Here is a 20,367-nt window from a genome sequence, read left to right as displayed (position 1 = left end):
TTCCAAATACCCAGTATTAGCCAAGTATACATACTTCCCAATACACGTGATTGGTCTAGCACAGATAATTGTCAGAATGGCCCAGTAAAGAAATTTCTCAAGAGACACCACTAGGGGAAGATCAGAAACCACTGGCTACAGTCACGTAGAACATGGGTACAATCATACTGCTCAGGTCGCACACCTCATAGTTCCCAGCAGAGTGTGTTATAATGTAACAGAGTTAATAAACCATTACTATGATATAGGAATGATCTATGAAACTGTAAAACTTAAAGCATATATTTCAAATGATGGAATGAATAGCAAAGGCACCCCAAAATTGGAAAACAATGCCTGCTCATGCACAAGTTGCCAATAATTAAGCAGTAGAGTTTTGTGATGATGCTTTTGATACTGAGGTGTGGTGGCACTGAAACCAGTGTCTCCTATCCAACCTCCTTCGTTCATGTTTTGTCTGAATGTTTGAGCTTGGTATCCATACGCACACTCAGAGATATCGTTTATATGTTATATTAGATTAAGGCAAAGAGACTTTCTGAAATTGCAAAGGGCCAACACTCAACCTTTAACTTCTGCCACAATCTCAAGATGCAGCCTCGCTCTACATGCCTGACTTAATCAATAAAGGGACTACCAGAGCATTAATGAGAGTCAGGTCCCTCTAGAGCAGTGGGCCTGTCACAATAGCCCTGACAAGTTGGAATCAGTAGCTGACAGTCCCCAGCCCATAGTCAGTCCAGTAGCCCCTAGTTCTTCTCCAAATTGGAGAGGTTTTTGAGCTAATGTTAGATCCCTGCCTAAGCACACCATTGAATTATGGCATTTAATGAATTCTGATTCACCCGAGCTAGGTTTCCTCATGGAGACCTGGCTTAAACCCTCCTCAACACCAGCCATTTCCTTAACCCTTTCTAAAAATTATCGTATTCTCAGATTGGACAGGGAGAGTAAAGTGGGTGGAGGTATTGCCATCATATATAAAGAATCATTGAAAGTCTCTATCATTGACTCCTCCTCTAAAAATGACATACAAAATCTATATATTTAAGAATGAACTCATGCCCCAGTATTGTTTGAAGGCTACGCTCATCTACCGGCCCCACCCGGACCTCTCAAGGATTTGACTTTTAAAATGATGGAAAATATTGCCTCTCATATTATCTCCTCCAAAATTTTTTGATGCTGGGGAACGTTAACATTCACAGAGAAGACAGTGTGAACATTGAGGCTGTTAATTTTCCTGCAGATGTGGCCTCCCTAGGATTAATAAAGATCAATGCAGGCCCTACTCATTTGGCCGGCCACACCCTGGATATCATCCTCACCAACTCACCCTGCATATTTGCTGAACCCCCTTGCCCAGTGATCTGGTCAGATCATTCTCGGATCTACTTTCAGATTAGTGGTATTTAACCTAGAGGCTCCCCTACCTACCCCTGTCGCAATCTTAGAAGACAATGGCATAAGATTACACACAATTCCTTTGGGAAAGGTTTTGCACCCTCTACTTTTGAAGAACCTGTTGATATCGACACTAGGCTAAGGGCATTTCATGAGGCCTTAAATCAGTCACAGATACTCTGGTGCCGTTAAACAATAGCACATTAATTCTCAAAGAAAACATGCTCCCTGGTACACCTCGGAACTTTAAAGGGAAATATCTAACTGTAAACAATTTGAATAAATGTGGCGAAAAGCACAAACTGGGAAGGAGAAAGCAACTTATAATATGATCTTAGCACTCTACCACAAGAATATTAAAAAGGCACGGAAAGTCCATATTACCTCAAGGCTAAATCAAGCTGGCAACTTTACGAAAGAACTCTACAAAGCTCTCAATTCCTTTACCAATACCACAGCCTGTACCAATCGGATCCCCCCCTCTCAGGCGCTATGTGATAATATAGCCAATTATTTTGAGGAAAAAATCTATATAATATATGATCAATTTCCCAGTGACTCTAAATTCCTGGCTAACTCTGTCCTACCATCTACATCTCTGAGAGTGAAGGATGCCTGCTTAAAGACTTTTCCTGCTCTGCAGGTACCTCAAAGAGAAGTGATGTTGAGAACAGCCGAATCTGGCTCACCCCTTGACATTTTACCAGCCAATCTGTTAGCCTCACTAGTGTAAAATGTAGTTTTTAAGTGATGGGTATTTTAACATGCTTTTATGGTTTTCAACAACCAAATAAAGTGATTTTGACAGTAGTAGTGACAGCCTCCCCAGTCACGCAACTCGCACCCTCCATCTGCACTATATTAAATGCCTCTCTGAGCGAATGGATATTTCCACTTGAATGAAAGGCGGCACAAGTGCTTCCGATCTGAAAAAAAACAAATGTACCGGCAGCAGAGTGAACTCCTGGAAGGGCATATCAATACTAAGCTTATGGGGTACTTGGGCCCTTTCCAGTCACACACAGTGGAACTCACTAAGGGGTACCGCAGGGCTCCTGCCTCAGCTCTACCCTGTTCAATGTGTATGTGGTCCCCCTTGCTAAGATCATCAGAGAACATGGGTTCACTCCCTACTCCTCTGCGGATGATACCCAACTCCTCTTATCTTTTGATTACAACAAGGTCTTGACCAAATCTCTCTTTGCGGAGGGTATGCAAGCAATCTCCAGATGGATCACGGAAAACTGCCTCCAGCTCAATGCAGCTAAAGCTGAATTTTTGCTATTTGGCAGCGCTCAAACAATATGGTCCCTAGACTGGTGGCCCACAGAGTTGGGCTCAGCCCCTACCACGAAACTTGTAGCAAAAAACCTGGGTGTCCAACAGGACCGCTCTCTAACTATGAGGGACCAAGTCATGGCCACCTCTGGTACTTGTTTCCACATGTTGTGTCTTCTTCGTAGAGTGTTCCATCTGCTTCCCCTATCTGTCTACAGGGCCCTGATTCAAGTCTTGGTAATCAGCAGCCTCGATTACTGCAATGCCCTTCTTGCGTCCGCTAACGAATCCCTGCTGAACAGACTGCATATTGTTGGGAACACAGCAGCCCGCCTGGCTCTTAATATGCCTCCCACAACCTCTTCCACGCCATTGCTGAGACATCTTCACTGGCTTCCCATCCGTCAAAGAATCAAGTTCAAAATCTGCAGTCTAGTCCACAAAGCATTACATGCCAGAGGCCCAAGTTACCTGACGGAAAACACGTAAGCACTATCTTGCTGGCAGATCACTTCGTTCAGGGGAAAAACCTCTGCTTGTTGTCCGCTGCTACTGAAAACTCAGAGCTAGGGACAAAGCTTTTGCCTATCTTGCTCCAAAATATTGGAACTCATTACCTGTTCAACTACGTAAGTGCACCAATCTCCTCTACTTTAGGAAACTCCTAAAGATAGACCTTTTCTGTAACTGATTGCTCTGACGCTGCTTTTCCCACTCCTCCAGCGCAGAGATACCCTTTCGGTGTTGATTTCGGTGCTTTACAAATTCCTTCATCATCATCATTATCACCATCATCATCATGGAGCATGGCTCACCTGTCTGACTAAATAAACATGAACAAAGAACTCTCTTTGTTGGTCCCGTCTGCCTTAGCTAGTCATTACAAAGCCCTAAAAAACATTTGACTTATGTAATAATCAAACTTGGCTAATCAAATAGTTATCAAATGATAGTGCCGATTCTTTGATTAATAATTTTGAAGGTTAAACAAGCACTAAAGATCAATGGGTGAAGAAACACCAAGACGTCAAACATTGAGATTATTAAAATGTCCCACTCTGCTCTGTCATCACTCTCATAGCACTTAATTAATTCAGTAACAAATCCTTTAAAACACGAAGGACCCGATGTAGGTGGCCCAAATACTGGTCGGTAATACCGAAAATTGGTAGATTTCAACATTACCGACCGGTATATAGCAATCCCCAATGTAGGAAGGGAATCGGTAATAAGGAATCGGAAAATACAGATTTCTAATTACCGATTCCTTATTTACCGATTCGGAATTACCAAACACCCAATAAATAAATAAGAAATGGTAAAAACCATAAAAGAGATGTTGAGAAATTTGGTAATACCGAATTTCCTAAAATTCGGTATTTAAGAGTCGGTAATTACCACTGACTGCAAGCAGGTGGTAATCAGCTGCAGTGTATTTAAACAGTCCCAAAATGCAACAGTGTGATCACTATGGCGGCCCTCTCTGTGATAGCAAGGCGGCTACGGCTACAGGCAGCAGGGGTGAGGATCTGGAGACGGGAGGAGCACGTTTACAGACAGCGCATCACACTCTTCCAACTGACTGAGGCAGAGATCCATGAAAGGTACAGGCTACACCCCCAAACCATCCTGGACCTGATAAGGGACCTGCACCCACTCCTGGAGCATCCAATAACAAGGGCACACGCTATACCACCACATGTGCAGGTGCTCTGTAGCCTACACCTACTTGCATCTGGCAGTTACCAGGGGGTGATAGCTGCGGTAGGTGGGGTGTCACAGAGTTGCCTGTCCTGTTTCTTCAACACATTCCTGGATGCCATGATGCAGAGAATGCATCACTACATAAGCTTCCCAACCACACAGCCGGAACTGCTGAAAACCAAGACAGACTTTTACCAAAAGGCACAGTTCCCGTATGTGATAGGGTGCATTGATGGGACACACATTCCAATCTGCCCACCTGCATCCACTGAGTACATCTACCAAAACAGAAAATCAACCCACTCCATTAATGTGCAGGTAATTTGCGATGCAACCAACTTAATCACCGACAAAGTGGCCAAATTTCCTGGGAGCACCCACGACTCATACATATTCCAGAACAGTGGGATCTACACACGCCAGGCTGCAGGAGAATTTGGAGAAGGATACATGCTAGGTAAATCACTGTTACACACTCTGATGTACACTGCAGATGAATGTGTTGCTGACTGTCATTAATTGCACTGTCTTCTCCACCTAGGTGATAGCGCTTATGCTGTGCGGTCATTCATCCTCACGCCTTACCTAAACCCATCGACCCCAAGTGAGAGACGATACAATGTGGTGCACAAATCAAAACGTTGTGGAGTGCACGTTTGGACTATTGAAAAGCAGGTTCCGCTGCCTCCACAAAAGCGCATAACCTTGCCACTAAGAAAGGTACAGAAGTTGAATTAACTGACTCTGAGGACGATGATGATGAATTTGCACAGCCAGAGCCCAACGCAGCAGGAGTGGCACCAGCACCAGGAGACAAAGACAGGCTGAGATCACACGCAACTATTTCTGAGTAAGTAAGGAGACACAGCCAGTGGTTGCATTTGTGTGATGTAGTTTAATATATTGGCACTACGCCACTACACAAAGGGCCCAACATGCCAGTCCCATTTGTAACCGCCCTACGTGGATGTCATGGGTTAATTCACCCAGTTAAGTAGTCAAAGTATGGCCTGCATTAACACCTGCGGCCACGCACAACACTGCTGGATTCCCCGAGCAGACTGTCATCACTTGGAAGCGATCCAGTGCCAGCCCCATGACGCCTGCTGCTCCTCCTGATCTCAGTTGTAGGGGGCGTTATACTGCTACAACTCGTCGTCTCAGCACTGTCCCCAACATCACCTGCACCAGTATTGGCAGCCTGAGCAGTAAGGAGCACTTCAAGTGCACTTGTAACCTCAACAAGCCCCCTTGAAACATCACGGCTGCACTGTGCCAACCCTTCCTGCATGGCCATGGAGCGCCTGCAGAGGAGAGAGGTGGCTGTGGAGAGGCGGTTCACCGCCTTTGTATGATTGTCCATCTTCTGCCTCTCCCTTCGCCATGCCAGCCTGTCCTCATCAAGTTTGCTGCACAGCAGCATCACTGAACGGGACATGTCCCTCATGCCCTCTGCCATTTCCTTCATGCCCTCAGCAAGCGTCTTGTTCATAGAGCATATGCCCTTCTCAATGTTCTGCATGTTAGCATTCACTTGCCTCACCTGCTGCTGTACTGACAGTATTGCTTTCCCTTACAGGTGCTGAATCTTAACTATGCTCGCCTCCAGCCCTGCAAACACACCATGCTCCTCACCCTGCAAATGGGGACTGGGTTCCCTATCCCTGCGGCGTCTGGCACCTGTCTGTGCACGCACTGTGTGGGACTGCGATCCTGCATCCACTGGCACAGTTGGCTGTTCGCCACCTCTGCTGTCTTCCAAGGACATCTCCATCTCTTGGAGTCTGGCAACTGCATGCCTCCTGTGTCTTGTTACTGCCGGTGGTGACGCTGCTGCTGCTGATGGCAGTGGTGGTGATGGTGGCAGTGGTGTTGTTGCTGGCAGTAGTGTTGTTACTGGCAGTGGTGGTGAAGCTGGCAGTGATGGTGATGCTGGCAGTGGTGGTGATGCCGTTGGTGGTGGTGTGCCCTGCAATTGCACTGGCCTCCTCTGATCTCTCCCTCCGGGGTTCCCTCACTGCCTTGTCATGTGCAGACCTGCGTGATGTCTCGCCTGTGGACACATATAGTACATTAGCTCACTAGTCTGGCAGGACTACGTTCCAATAATAAATTTACATTTCTGACAATCTATCTTCCTGTCCTCTCCTTGCTTATCACTGATGTGTGTCACATGCCTTTGTGTCCAGTGTGATGTCTGTCATGATAGGTGTTACACTGACTACATCTCCCATCATGCATTGCTGGTGTTTAAGTGAAACCTGTACTGGAGTGGGATGCGCACTGCCTCATTGGGGAATGGGGTTAGGGAGTGGGGGGTGCAGCTTGGTGTGCATGCTTCTTACCTTGTTTGGTGGCAGCTCTGGCTGAGCTGTCTGCATCCCCGATTCCGCTTACGCTGTCAGGCTCTATGGTGGACTCCACCAGCTGCTCCAGTGCAGTCAGTGCAGGTGCCCTGTTTCTTCCTCCTCCTGTCAGGCTTGCTTGTTTTTTAATCGCTGCCATCTTCTTCTTAGTTTGACTCCTGACATCGTACCACCTTTTTTTAAGTTCATCAATTTCACGGGGGGTCACTCCTACCGCATTCATCTGTGCATGGATTCCAAGCCATATTCTCCACTTCTCAGATTCTGGCACTTGCAAGGACTGTTTCCCAAACAGTTTGGTGTGATGTTTCACCACCTCCTCAATCAGGATCTGAAGCTCCCTTTCGCTAAATTTTAGCTTTATTTTGCGTTCTGCAGCTCCATTTTCTGTGTCCTTGTTGGCCATTATGCTGTATTTTTCAGGTACAGTTCTCACTGTTGCTCCTGTGTACTCCTCTGTACTCCCTGCCTCTCCAGACGGTTCAGATGCAATGCACCTGCATGGGTGTGGCCATTTCCTGGTTGGGAGGTGGGGTGGATGCACAGGATTGGCTGATTCCTCAATTGCTGCTATTTTGAAATACCGAATCGGTATTTACCGATTCGGTAATACAGATTTGGTAATACCGATCGGTAATACCTGATCAGTATTAAGGATTCGGTATTGTTTTTCCGAATTTACCGAATCGGTAAAAAATACCGATTTTTTACCTGCATCGGAAATACCGAATTCTTAATACCGAATCGGTAAAATTCAGTATTAAGAATTCGGTATTTCACTTTTACCTACATATGGCCGTTATTTCCCAAATGTATCTGAATATAGTACTAAAAACTTCAAGCACAGGATTCTGCAAATACTGATCATTGAACAGCATCATTGCATCCAGAAAGTGACTCTCTATTGAATAACACATTTTAGGTGAACTCTGATCAATAACACAAGGGTAGGTTCCATTGAGGTATCTATATTGGTGTAAACATGCAGCTTAATTGTAGCTCCACAATCACTCTTGCGTCATAACTATACTCTCTATGTAACTTTGGGAATATTTGTATTTCCCTGACTCTGCCGTAATCTGATTCCAAGTTTTTGTACCCTCTACCAGAACAAGTTAAATGCTCTGGTTGCCAGCAGGAGAGTCAAAGGCCTCCTCATACACCAGAGGCATTAACAGTGTTTGACCCAGTTCTGTGAAAGGAAAGAGCTTGGAGGACATATCTATGTGTTAATTAACTCAGCACACAGCAAGATTCAAGGAGGGTCATGTCACCAGGGGTCAGCACAACCACCTTCTTTAAATTACTTGAGTAGGGGCGTACATGGGACTCCGTCTCCAGAGCCACGTTTGCTCCTCTGGTAACCCCATCCCATGGTGAATTATAAGATGCTGTGGCTTTTACTGATGTGGTTCCACCTTGACAAAGTCAGCAGGCCTGCCTTATTGATAATGGCACTCCCTTCTGTTGTGATATGTGATCACTAGGTGGACTGTAATTGTGAAATTCCGTCCAGACTGTATCACCAAGAGCATTTTTATATACCTTCCTAAAATGTCCCAGAATGCTGTGCAGGAGAGTTGGGCAGGGGTGGAGTAATGATGCAGTACCCCAGATCTCCTCCATTAAAAGCACCACCCCTGCACAAGGGAGCGACTCCTGAGAAGACACTCATCCTAGGGCTGCGACACCGGAATAATACCCACCTGGAAGGAGAAGAAACCTGATCACACTATAATATGAACTGAAGGACTTCGACACCAGCTAGCACCTTGGACTAGGCTGGGTCTCTCCAGGGGTAGTGGTACTGGCCTACCTTCCCTGGAGGAACAGTTGGGAAAATGGACCTTCTGTGGGACCCTGGAATGGTTCTCCTGATGTGACTATGGACTGGGTCATTGACTCTCCTGGCACACAGGTTCCCTTAAAGTAGACAGGTGGCAGTGGGACCTTCCTTGATGGGTAGGGAGTATGCAAGTGATCCAATCCCATTGTGGATTATAACATGTTGAGATTTTTACGGATGTGGCTACTCCTTGAAAAAGGCAGTAGGTCTGTCTTATTGATATTGACATATTGTGATGTTAGATCTAGGATCTATGGGGGCACAGTAATTGCATGAGTAGGGCTTGTTGGAGGGGTAAACTGTCTAGATGGTATCACTAAAAGTAGTTTAATCTACATGACTGAACATATTCGTAATTTAATGTGTAGTATATCGCAGTGAGTGTGTGTGATACATTGCTTGTCCTTTTTTTTTTAGGAAAAGCACTAGTTGGACAATACTTTACTGAATGCTCTTCCTTTGCATAATTTTGAATTGAGTTTTCACAATAAGAAAAGAACATTGTGCACAAAATGATTGTCAATTATTAAGATGATCGGTCACAGAACCATTGTACAGCTTCCTCAATATGCAAAATTATAAGGCTTTTAACTGACCCTCCCCTCTGAATAAACTAATATACCAAGAAGCCTTTCCCCCTATGCCTTTCAGACTTTCACTTATAGTCTCTGACCAGTAAAAATTATTTATGTGTCATATCAGTCTTGCCAGCTGTGGTGTGCAGGGACCAGTTTATGACATAATTTGGTTGTACCATATCCTGCTAATCTCCTCCACTTCTGGCAGAGTAGTTATGGACCAATGTTAATGTCAAGGTTGTCTGGTTAAGTTCTGAAGAAAGGTATTCAAAATGTGTGTGTATTCTGACATCTGATCATTTAGTTTGTAAACTGATTTTTCATAAGTGCATTAGAAGTTCATGGATTCAGATGATGGGGTTCTTGATTTACACTTCCTTAGCATACAAGCGTTAATCATTTCCAATGAGGAAGCAAGCTGTATTTCATTATATGAGGCAAGGATATTTATGTTGTCAATATTGTGTAACAGTGTCAGGTCAATGGAAGTTTGAAAATTTAGTTTGTGGGTATGGAGAATTGCACACCACTATGCATTTCAGAAAGCAGCAATGTTAAGGCAAGATGAGAGGAACTCTTTAAGATAAGCTCCTGGTTGACTGCAGCACCAACAGTTAGAGTTGAGAGTGATGTAGGCTTGGTGGAGATTGTCCAATACTAATAATGTACTACTTTGAGGCAACTAAACTCCAAACGTGCATCCTGAAGGTTTTTGATGTCAGATAATAATAGGTCTGACCCCTCTTCATCTCTGTAATCTTTCTGACTTTTTCTGGAAGAAATGTTCTGAGGGTATTTTTTCACTGATTTGGAGTAAAGCTCAGTAATAATCACGGTGTACAAGCCAGATATATATTTCTTTTACAAGCACCATTTTACTAGGTAGCCTTGAATAATAGGAGTTTTTGGTGGTATAGGAGGCCATCCTGGTTTTCTGGACACACAACATTTCAATTGTAAGTATTTCCAAGATTGATCATCAGGAAGACCAAAGTCTGTGTTTTATCAGCCCATCTTTATTACTTTGTTTTTATGAATCTTTTTACTAACAATTCCAGCAGGGTGATCACTTTATACAGCAACCAATAATAACAGTTGTATCTCAGACTCACAAATCAAGCAGTTGTTCTTTACATTATTTCTGTGGGATAGTAAAGGATGATGGTTGGCTACACAGTTCAGGGTGTCAATGGTTCATCTGGGGGGGGATATGTTCCCACGATATACATTCCATTTAGTCCAAATCGCTATCCATTTCCTGGGACATCCACGTGCTACATATACCATTTTCTCCCGCACCATACACCAATCCATATTGTTTTTCCAGGCACTCAGTGTCGGTGGTCTTGCTGCTCCCCACATGCGGGTGATGTTTTGTTTAGCTACTATCTGGCTAAGCGTTGCCCAGATAGCAATCTGTCTTCTAGAGGAGAAGACTCCGGTATAAGGGACCCCGCCGAGATGTTAGCTTGGAGGGAGTGTCTGACCTGCATATATCTAAAGTATTCCGATGCGGCTAACTCGTGTGTCTGTTGCAGTGTGGCAAATGAGACCATGCCGTTTTGTCCCCAGAGGTCCCCAACGCGAGAGAGACCTATCAGGTCCCATTTTTCAAAGCCCTTAGACTGACCCAGTGTGCCCAGGCATTCAGACTCCCATAAGCGGGTGGCAAGTAGGGGTGGGCGGAATTTGCGAAAGCGAATTTCGCAAATTATCGCGAAAATGTTTAAAATCTCCACAAACACGCGGAAATATCGCGAAGATGCGAACGTTTTTTTCCCGCCCGTTCGCGGTATTTTCTGCGTGTTCGTGGCTCGCCAACTTACCCATGCGGTTGCTTGCAGGCGCGGCCATCTTGTTTTCACTCTTCTCGCGGTGCATGATCGCGAGAAGAAAGACGTGATCGCGCGACGCATGACGTTACTGCGGGCGCGAACTGTCGCGAGACAGCGCAAATGGCTACCAACAATCCAACATCTCGTGGAGAACGCGACCGGATCGGGAAAACTTGTCGGCGAACGCGGGGATTCAGGTAAGGCGATCGCACGTGCGCGAGAATGTATTATTTTACAGCGCGAGCAAGAACCAAATTATCGCTAAGCTGCAGAATGCGAAAATTTTGACATTTTGGTGCTCTCTGCGGAACGCGAAAATGTCAAATTATCGCAATTTCCGCAAGCGGAACGGAAATTTAGCCCGGGCCTAGTGGCAAGTGTGATCTTGACGGTCCATCCTAGTCTGCGGTTTACAGTGTGCCAGAGCTGAGCTGAATGCTTTGTGGGTCCCGTCAGGGAATATTTGTTGGATTTGGAGTAGAGCGCCCTCATGTAATTACTGCCCGGGAGTACCCATTTGTACATCCTGTAACCCGGGTCGTCCCCACTGCGATAAGTGCCTTGATTAATTGCTGAGAGATGCGCTGCCCAATAATATTTTTTAATATCAGGGAGTGCTATACCTCCATCATACCATCCAAGCGTCATTTTTCGAAGTGATATACGCGGTTTACCGTCCCAAAATAGGTATTTTTGAGTCGATTCAATGTCTTTAAAAAAGCTCGATGCCAAAATGATAGCATTAGGTGTGGTGCGGTGAGCCCACCAGGTGTCCCTCAAAACAGTATCAAAGGGTAACCTCAACTCCAGAGCCCGCTGAGCACAACTCTTAACCACCCTGTTCAAAACTGGGTCTGGGAAATTCTGGAGCGTGTAAAGGAAGCGAGGCAATGCCATCATTTTAAAGATGGCTGCTCGTCCCAACAGAGAAAGGGGCAGTGACTTCCAGGCAGCCATGTCTCGCTTGAACTTCTGTAGAGGTGGGAGAAGATTCCGTTCATAACGGATCTGGGCATTTATTGTAATAAAAATACCCAAGTAGCGGAACCCGTCAGTTACTGTTTGAATTGGGCAGTCACTTGGTACTGTAGGGAGGTCACTATGCAAAACACATAGCAATGATTTTCTCCAGTTAATTCTATGCCCAGAGTTGCATCCGAAGCTAGTGAAGATGTCTAGGACCACCCTCAGTGACTTCCGAGGGGAGACGAGGTACAGGAGGTCTGCGTATAGTGAGATTTGATCCTCCCAGTCTTCAACCCGTCTAAGTCCCCTGATGGAAGGATCTCTTCGAACCCAGGTGGCAAGTGGTTCGAGAGAGAGTGCAAAAAGTAAGGGCGAGAGGGGACATCCTTGCCATGTCCCCCTGCTAAGAGCGAATATGTTTGAGATTTTATCGTTTACCACCACCTGCGCCAATGGTTCGGTATAGAGGAGCTGTACCCATCCAATGAAATTTGGCCCGAAGCCCAACTTTTTAAAGACTGCCATTAGATATGCCCATTTGAGTGTATTGAACGGCATGGTTGCGTTAAGCGATACCACAATGGCGTCTTCCCGGGTGGTGGCATGGCGCCCCAACACTCCATGAAGCCTCCGTAAGTTAAGCGCAGTATTTCGATGTGGCATAAAGCCGATTGATCAGGGTAGACTACTTTGCGTACTACTTGCCTCAGCCGGTTTGCCAATAACTTAGCAAGTATTTTAGGCTCCGCATATAGAAGAGAAATGGGTCTATATGAAGTACATTTGTCTTTTGCTTTCTCTGCTTTGGGTATGGCCACCAGTGTGGCGATACGTTGGTCCCATGGGAGGATGCTCGTTTTCTGACTATCTTCAAACATGGTTTTCAGATGGGGGGCTAGCTTATCTGGTCTGAGTTTGTATAGTTTGATGGGCAAACCGTTGGGGCCCAGGGCTTTCTCTGGCCGTAGATCTCTGATTGCCGTAGCTAGCTCGTCAGTTGTGAGCACGTTCTCCAATGCATCTCTTTTGGAGTCTGTGAGGAGAGGTAGTGGGATATCAGCAAGCAGGTCAGAGGAGTCCTCCTCCAGTAGTTCCGAACCACTCCGATATACTCGCGTGAAGTGGGTAGCGAATTCATGTATGATATCATGGGTACAGTTAATACAATACCTGAACTACTTTTAAGATCTGGCACTAACCTTCCGCCTTCTCCTTTTTGTCCGGCCAGGCAATTAGTTTGCCCGCTTTGTCTCTCTGGTCATAGAGGCGTTCATCCCTGTCCCTCGCTAAGGTTTTGGCCACGTCAGTTGCGAGGGGTTTATACTCAGCTGCCTTAAGCTGTAGCCTGTGAAGAGCAGCTTGCTCTTCACCGTCATTTGCTGCCTCCTCGAGGTCAAGGAGGTTGCGTTCAATAGCAGCCATCTGTTTATTATTCTCCTTGCATAGCCCAGCTATGGCTGAGAGGGTGTGTCCCCTGATTGCTGTTTTGAACGCCTCCCACAGAGTGGTAGGGGAGTCAACTGTGCCATCGTTTTCTTGGAAATAGTGATCGATCGTTCGAATAAGCGCCGCTTTTAGTCCCAGGTTGCGGAGATACCACAGGTTGATAGGTGCTAAATAGCCTACCCTTTGTTCTCCAATAGTTAAGTGGATCCACAGAGGGGAATGATCAGAGATGCCCCTTGCCAGGTGTTTGATTTCTCGAGTGATCGTATTGTGTTGTATGGGCATGAGGATATAATCTATTCTAGAAAATGTACGGTGAGACCCCGAGAAGAAAGTGTATTGTTGGAGGTCAGGATGGCACATTCTCCAGAGATCTGCGAGGCCGAAGGCCTCAATCAAATTGGAGAGCCAATTTTGCCTAGTGCTAATGTCTCGGGGTGGGTGACGGTCGAGCATGCCTGATACAACCACATTGAAGTCCCCACCCAATATGAGTTCCCCTCAGGAAGTGTGAGTATGAATGTCCCTAGTTCCTTATACGATTGTGTTTGGAGACCCGGTGTAATATATACCGCTAGTAGTGTAAGGATTTGTCCTTCCCAACATCCAGAGACTGCCGCGTAGCAGCCCAGTGGGTCAGTCCATGTGTGTTGGATACTGAGTGGGAAGGTACGGTTAAGTAGAATTCCTACCCCTCTGGACCCGGAGGTGAAGCCAGCATGCGCTACCATATTGTACTCCCATCTATTTAGAGCTTTACAGTTATTGCCAATGAGATATGTCTCCTGAAGTAATGAGACATCCGGGGAATGACGCTTTAGGTACTGGAGTACTATACTTCTTTTCACAATATCCCCCAGGCCGTTGACATTCCAGCTGATGAGCTTTAAACTCTTATCCCACTGCATAATCATTTTTACAGAGAAAAGAGCTACAAGACCCGTGAGTCACTGAACACAACCACATCCTGAAACATCGCTCCCTGCACGACCAATGATCACCCCTCCAATTCCCACTCCCAACTTTGATGAAAGAAACTCACAACACAACTTAAAATAGAACTCCTCCCATGCCAACCCCCCTACTACCCTGCCACATAGGTTTAAAACTACCCACATCCCCAACTAGCAGAGTGCCTATCGCCCCAGGAACCAGTCAACCGTTGCGAGGAAAATGGGCTAGTACCAGCTCCTGCCGCCAAAGGCTGGCCCCCACCCGTAGAGGAAGATACAAGATTGAGGACCCCAAAAGTCAACCGGACCAGCGCTTCATGAAGTATACCCTACCCACTATCTCATAGAAAAGTATTTATACATTACAGTTTGTTATTGCAGATCCATAAGTCCCACATCACAATTTTGTGTCACTTAGTCTCTTTCGTCTGCTAGCTTCCCCGGGCTACTGGACCTCGACCTCCAGGAACGTTGACTTTGCCTGTCAAAGTCCGATCTGCCATCCACCGAGCCTGGTGAATGAGTGCGAGTGTCTCTCCAGTTGTCGCCCTGGTTTGCCGATGATCTCTGTGTGGCCGCTCGATCCAGCCAGTCTTGCTCCTCTAGAGGGGTCGTGAAGAACAGCGACTTTCCGTCCACTATGATTTTATGTTTTGCTGGGAAAAATATCATGTATTTGAGCCCTCTGTCTCTGAGCGCTTTCTTAACTTTGTCGAAGGAGCGTAGTTCCTGTTGGACCTTAAGCGTGAAGTCAGGGAAAAATCTGACTGACACTTTTTCGTATTGGAGATCTCCTTGCATTCGGGCTGCCTGTAAGATTGCGTCACGGTACCCATAGTTGAGGATTTTTGCAATGATAGTTCTAGGGGGCGTCCCCGGTTTGGGCTTGGGAATTGGTGCCCGGTGTGCCCGTTCAATTGTGAATAGTGAGGAGAGCCGTTTCGGTTTAAGATGATTGAGGATCAAGTCTTCCAGGAAAAGGTCCATACTCAGTCCCTCGGAGCCCTCCGGGACCCCAACCACGCATATGTTGTTTTGGCTGGCCCTCCCTTCCTGATCTTCGAGCTTGAGGGCTATCTGGTGGCGTTGGTGAACTAGTTGCTGCACCCTTTCCTCGAGCTTTTTCGTGGAGGTTCGGAGTTCTAGGACGTTTTCTTCATTGACCTTGTCTCTGTCTGAGTTTTTATTCATATCGTCTCAAAGCAAGTTCCTCTCGATTGAGACTTTGTCAATTTTAGTCTCTAATGTGGCACCTAGCACCCTGGGCTCCCTCTTCTATGTGGGCTTGTTTTGGGACAACATATCTATCCAGCTTATTTGTTTGCACCGTTGTGCCGCTCTTGGGCCTCATTGTGAGGGTGTATATGTCCAGCCCCCCCTTCGGATGTGTAGAGTCTCTACCTGTGTGCAGGCTATTTGCTTCGGCTACGTAGCGGTTTCTTCCCTACGTGTGGCCCAGTCTGTACAATTTAGAAAGTGGGTGATGGTTGCGGTGGGTCTGTTCCTATGAGTTTGCCGCTTGAAACAGTGCCGGTGCGTGCGCGAGTCTCAAATGGGGTGGGGTTACAGCGATCCCAGCACGTCTTGAGAGATGATGCCTAGTCACTCCGCTACTCTCTGGCTGCTCCCCGAGCTTGCCCCCTCCGGCACAACAGGCAGGCCACCCACATGCGTCCGTAGGTCGTGGCCAGTTCCAATGCAGGTGATGTATATAGGCTTCAGTAGGAGGTTAGTCTATGTCAGTGTGTGTTATTGCAAGTTGGTAGCTCTGACACACCTCTGAGAGATAGACTTCCTACCCGCTCTTGCTGCCGCTCCCACACGTATCTGACTGTGGCCACTGCAGTATTCAGGTCTCCCTGCATGTATCTCATGTTCACCAAGCACTCGCGCACAGGCCGCCGTTCCCCAACCAGAGTAGAAATGAAGTCCTCCGCCCCCACTCAGAAGCAATTTGGAGATTCTTCGTGCGTGTGGTGCTGCACGTCCTGCCCAACTAAGGAGACTGCAGAGTATGGCATGGAGTGGGTGTGCACGGGCGGAGGTTTGTTGGTGTCGCTCCGCCTACTGATTGCAGAAGTGCAGTTCCAGTCACGCTGTATGCTGTGGGCCGCAGTCAGTCCCCCGGGCACTCCCTATATGACTCTGGGTGCAACCTCCAGGGACCTCGTAGAATGTGTGTCTCCCGCCCCTTGGTGCCCTCGGCGCAAAACCAGCAGTCGGCAGTGCAGGAGGGGACCAGCCCCCAGGTATTGCCGGGTGAAGCGGGGAGAGACGAAAGATGGGAGGGCAGTGTCGGCGGGGCTACGGCAGGGCAGACTTCACAGCAAAGCGGGCAGAGAGGCGGCAGGGGGTTGTACCTGCAGGTCACGCATGGCCCTTCTCAGCAGCAGCAGCAGCGGATGTATGATGCGGAGCTGGCAGAGAGCGTCTCTTGTCGCTGGGTTTTCGCCGATCGGGTCCATGTATGGTTCTCTTTTGCAGCGGTAATGCCTGGATTACTCCTACCGAATATTTAATTGATTTTATGGGTTTTAGGGGCTCAGCCCAGATGGAGCTTTCACCCTAGGTGGCCATCTTCGTTGGTGCCAGGCCACGCCCCTCCTTATTAGCCCATCTTGAAAAAGCGGTTGGAATGTCAACAGCCCAGGTATCCCAGCAGAAATTATCACAGTATTATACCAGATGGGTGTTCCTACATAGAAAAAGACATGCTGCATTATCCAAAGCGGAATCGAGTTTTCTTGTGACACTGGGTCGGTAGACACTTTGACCTCTTGAGTTGTTGGTATAAGAACTGTGAATCTTTAACATTATTTTGAATATTCATTTCTATAATGTCCCAATATGAGGTCTCCAATTTGTCTTGCAAATGGGAAAGTAATTGGGATATCTGGTGAGACATATAATAGTGCTCAATTGTTGGCATTCGCAGGCCACCTAAGTAGTGTCTGTATACATTTTATTCATAGCTAATCTAGGTTTAGTAATATCCCAAATGCACGTTTTGATCTATCTCTAGATTGCAGTGTTTTGCATGAGATAAGTGGTGAAAGCATGCCAAGCATAAAAATTCATATTGGGATACAGTCATCTTTATTGTGTGCTAAATGCATCTCCACTTGGAGCTCATTTTGGTAACTCTTACAGTGCATGGCCTCACTTTTTGTCCAGTTAATTTTCTATCTTGAGAATTATGAAAATCTTGTGATGGTGAACATAAGTATAGGGAATGACGTGGCTGGTGAAGAAAGTGTTAGCAATACATCATCTGCATACATTTCATCTGTAGGTGACGGTATCCATTTTATAGTAGCGTCTTTGTGGATTGCTAATGGTTCCAGATTGATCAGGAACACAGGAGGGGATAATGATTGATTGATTGATGATAAACTTATAGAGCGCAACTATCACCCTACGGGCATCTTGGTGCTTTAGACTGGGGGGACCATACCGAAAAGGCAGATGACGAGACTGGAAGAATGAATCGGCTAAGCTTTGGGATAGAGCCAGGTTTTGAGCCCCTTGCGGAATTCAAGTAGAGAATTACATTGTCTCAAGTTCAGAGGGAGCTTATTCCACAGCCCGGCGGCTACTATGCGGAAGGCCCTGCCGCCCGCCCGAGAGCGTTTAAATCTCGGGACTACCAAAAGGCCACAGCTGTAGAGAAGCGCAGTTGCCTAATTGGTATGTGGCGAGCAAATTTGCCCTGGAGAGGGGCTGGGCCCAGACCATGCACTGCTCTGAATGTCATGCACAGAGACTTGAAGGAGACCCTTTCCCTGACCGGGAGCCAATGCAGGTCCCTCAGTGCACCAGTGGACGAGGAGCTGCGTCTTCGATCAAGTACTAATTTAGCTGCTGCTGATTGTATCCTCTGCAGGCCCTGAAAGATATACTGCGGAGCCCCTAAATACAGGGAGTTGCAGTAATCGAGCCTGCTTAATACTGTGCAGCGTACTACCATGGCACGTAATTCACTAGGAAGTAGAGGTAAAATACTTCGAAGTAGTCGTAGCAGGGCAAAGCAGACCGAAGAGGTCTTGCTGGCCTGGGAGACCATCTGGAGGTCGTCGTCGAAAATCACCCCGAGATTGCGCACCTTTCTGACCGGAATCAGGGGATCCTCCTCCGGAAGAAGTCTAAATTCTGGAGGTAGATGTTTTGGGATCCTAGTAAGAGAGCAAAAGACCACCTTGGTTTTACCGCTGTTGAACTGGAGGCAGTTTCTTCTAAGCCAGTCCGTGGTCTGCCTCATACATTGCTGGAACCGGTCCAGGGATATCGCATCTTCCCCCTCTAGAGAGAAAGCCACCTGCGTATCATCAGCGTAGTTCACTAGGCTGACTCCGAAAGATTTAATTAAAGGAAACAGGGGCCGCAGGTAGACGTTGAAAAAAATAGGGCTAATTGCCGATCCCTGCGGCACCCCGTGCGCAACTGGCGATCTGCTAGAGGAGAACGGGGTCATGGTGACTACTTGCTGTCTACCCTCCAGATAGGATTGAAACCATTGCAACGCTCTGCCCTTGACACCTAACTGCTCCAGTCTTTTCAGCAGGACCGGATGGCTCACCGTTTCGAAAGCTGCCGACATATCGAGAAGCACTAAGATCGTGGCATTCCCGTTGCCGTTTCCGTCCCATGGCCGGGGCGAAAGCCGAACTGATCCCTGTCGAGCAGAATGTTCTCCTCCAGGAAGCAGGACAGCGTCATGCTAACTGATTTTTCGAGAATTTTCACGGGATAAGGCAGGAGTGAAATGGGTCTGAAATTAGCAGAAATCAGAGGATCCAAATTAGGTTTCTTGATAATGGAGTCACTACTGCTAATTTCCAACATTCCGGGACTGATCCTGCCATCAGAGACTGATGGCAGATCAGCCTCAGGCTGGGAAAGGTGTTACGCCCGTACAGTTTCCAGATTTTATGAGGGAGGGGGTCAAGAGGAGAGCCAGAGGATACGCTTTCTATTAAGCTGTCAAAAGCTGCCTGAGAGAGTGGTTGAAAACTGTCCAAAACCGCGGTCAGTGAAGTCAAAGGCAGAATTGTATTTTTATTTTAGAAAACAATTACAGTTAATCTGTGCTGTCAGATTTGCATAAAGAGTTTGCATAATTTTTATGATCTTGGTGACAAAGTCCATGTGGGACATAACTCCCAGTATAGCCACATTCCACTGGAACATCAGCCTCCTCATCATCGGGGGGAGGGGCACTCTTTAATCAGTATCCTTCCATACCTGCCAGAGAAGGTGGATCAGTGTTCTCAGGTGGGTCCTTGGTCATCTGCCTAGGACAAAGCCCACTTAGTTTTAGTGTATTCAATTTGGGATCACTTTATTCAGCCTGTTGGCGAGCACCTTTGCCAACATTTTGATGTTGCAGTTTAAAAGCAAGATTGGTCTATAGGTCATAGAGAGTTGAGAAACCTGCCCAGTTTCAGGATGAATGATATTTGGGCGTACACCCAACCTATTCTAAGGATATGCTACTGAATCGATAATTTGACAAATGCAAATCTGCCCTCTGGATAAGTCCATGTTTTCAGTGCTCTGACCTTCAACTGTTTGTCAATGAGGATGGCTATTCCTTGTTTCCTGTATGATGTGGAATACTTATCAGTTTGTCGGCCTGTTGTGAGGTCAACTGAAGAGAAAATGACAAGATTTTATCAATGCTCAGCAGTGGCCTGTGCAGGTAAGAGTGATGGGGCCGGGTTGAGGGGGAGATAGTCACCCCAGACACATCGACAACCGAGTATACGAGAACATTATGAAATATAAAAGCGAAAAATATAGAAAGATATTTGTTTAACGGGTGGATATTTTTATCCTATGCCTTTTTCTCATTCCCTTTTTTGGTTCTCCGCTAATCTGATGATCTGTTCTTCTTAAAAACAGTGTGGGACTATAAGACAGCACCAGTCCGCACGTACTGCATGACCCTAAAAGAAATAACTCAGAGGGTAAGCATACAGGCGAATGGTTTGA

Source organism: Triturus cristatus, chromosome 9 (assembly GCF_964204655.1).
Source record: "Triturus cristatus chromosome 9, aTriCri1.1, whole genome shotgun sequence".
Taxonomy (NCBI): Eukaryota; Metazoa; Chordata; class Amphibia; order Caudata; family Salamandridae; genus Triturus; species Triturus cristatus.
Note: the sequence above shows the minus strand (reverse complement) of the source record.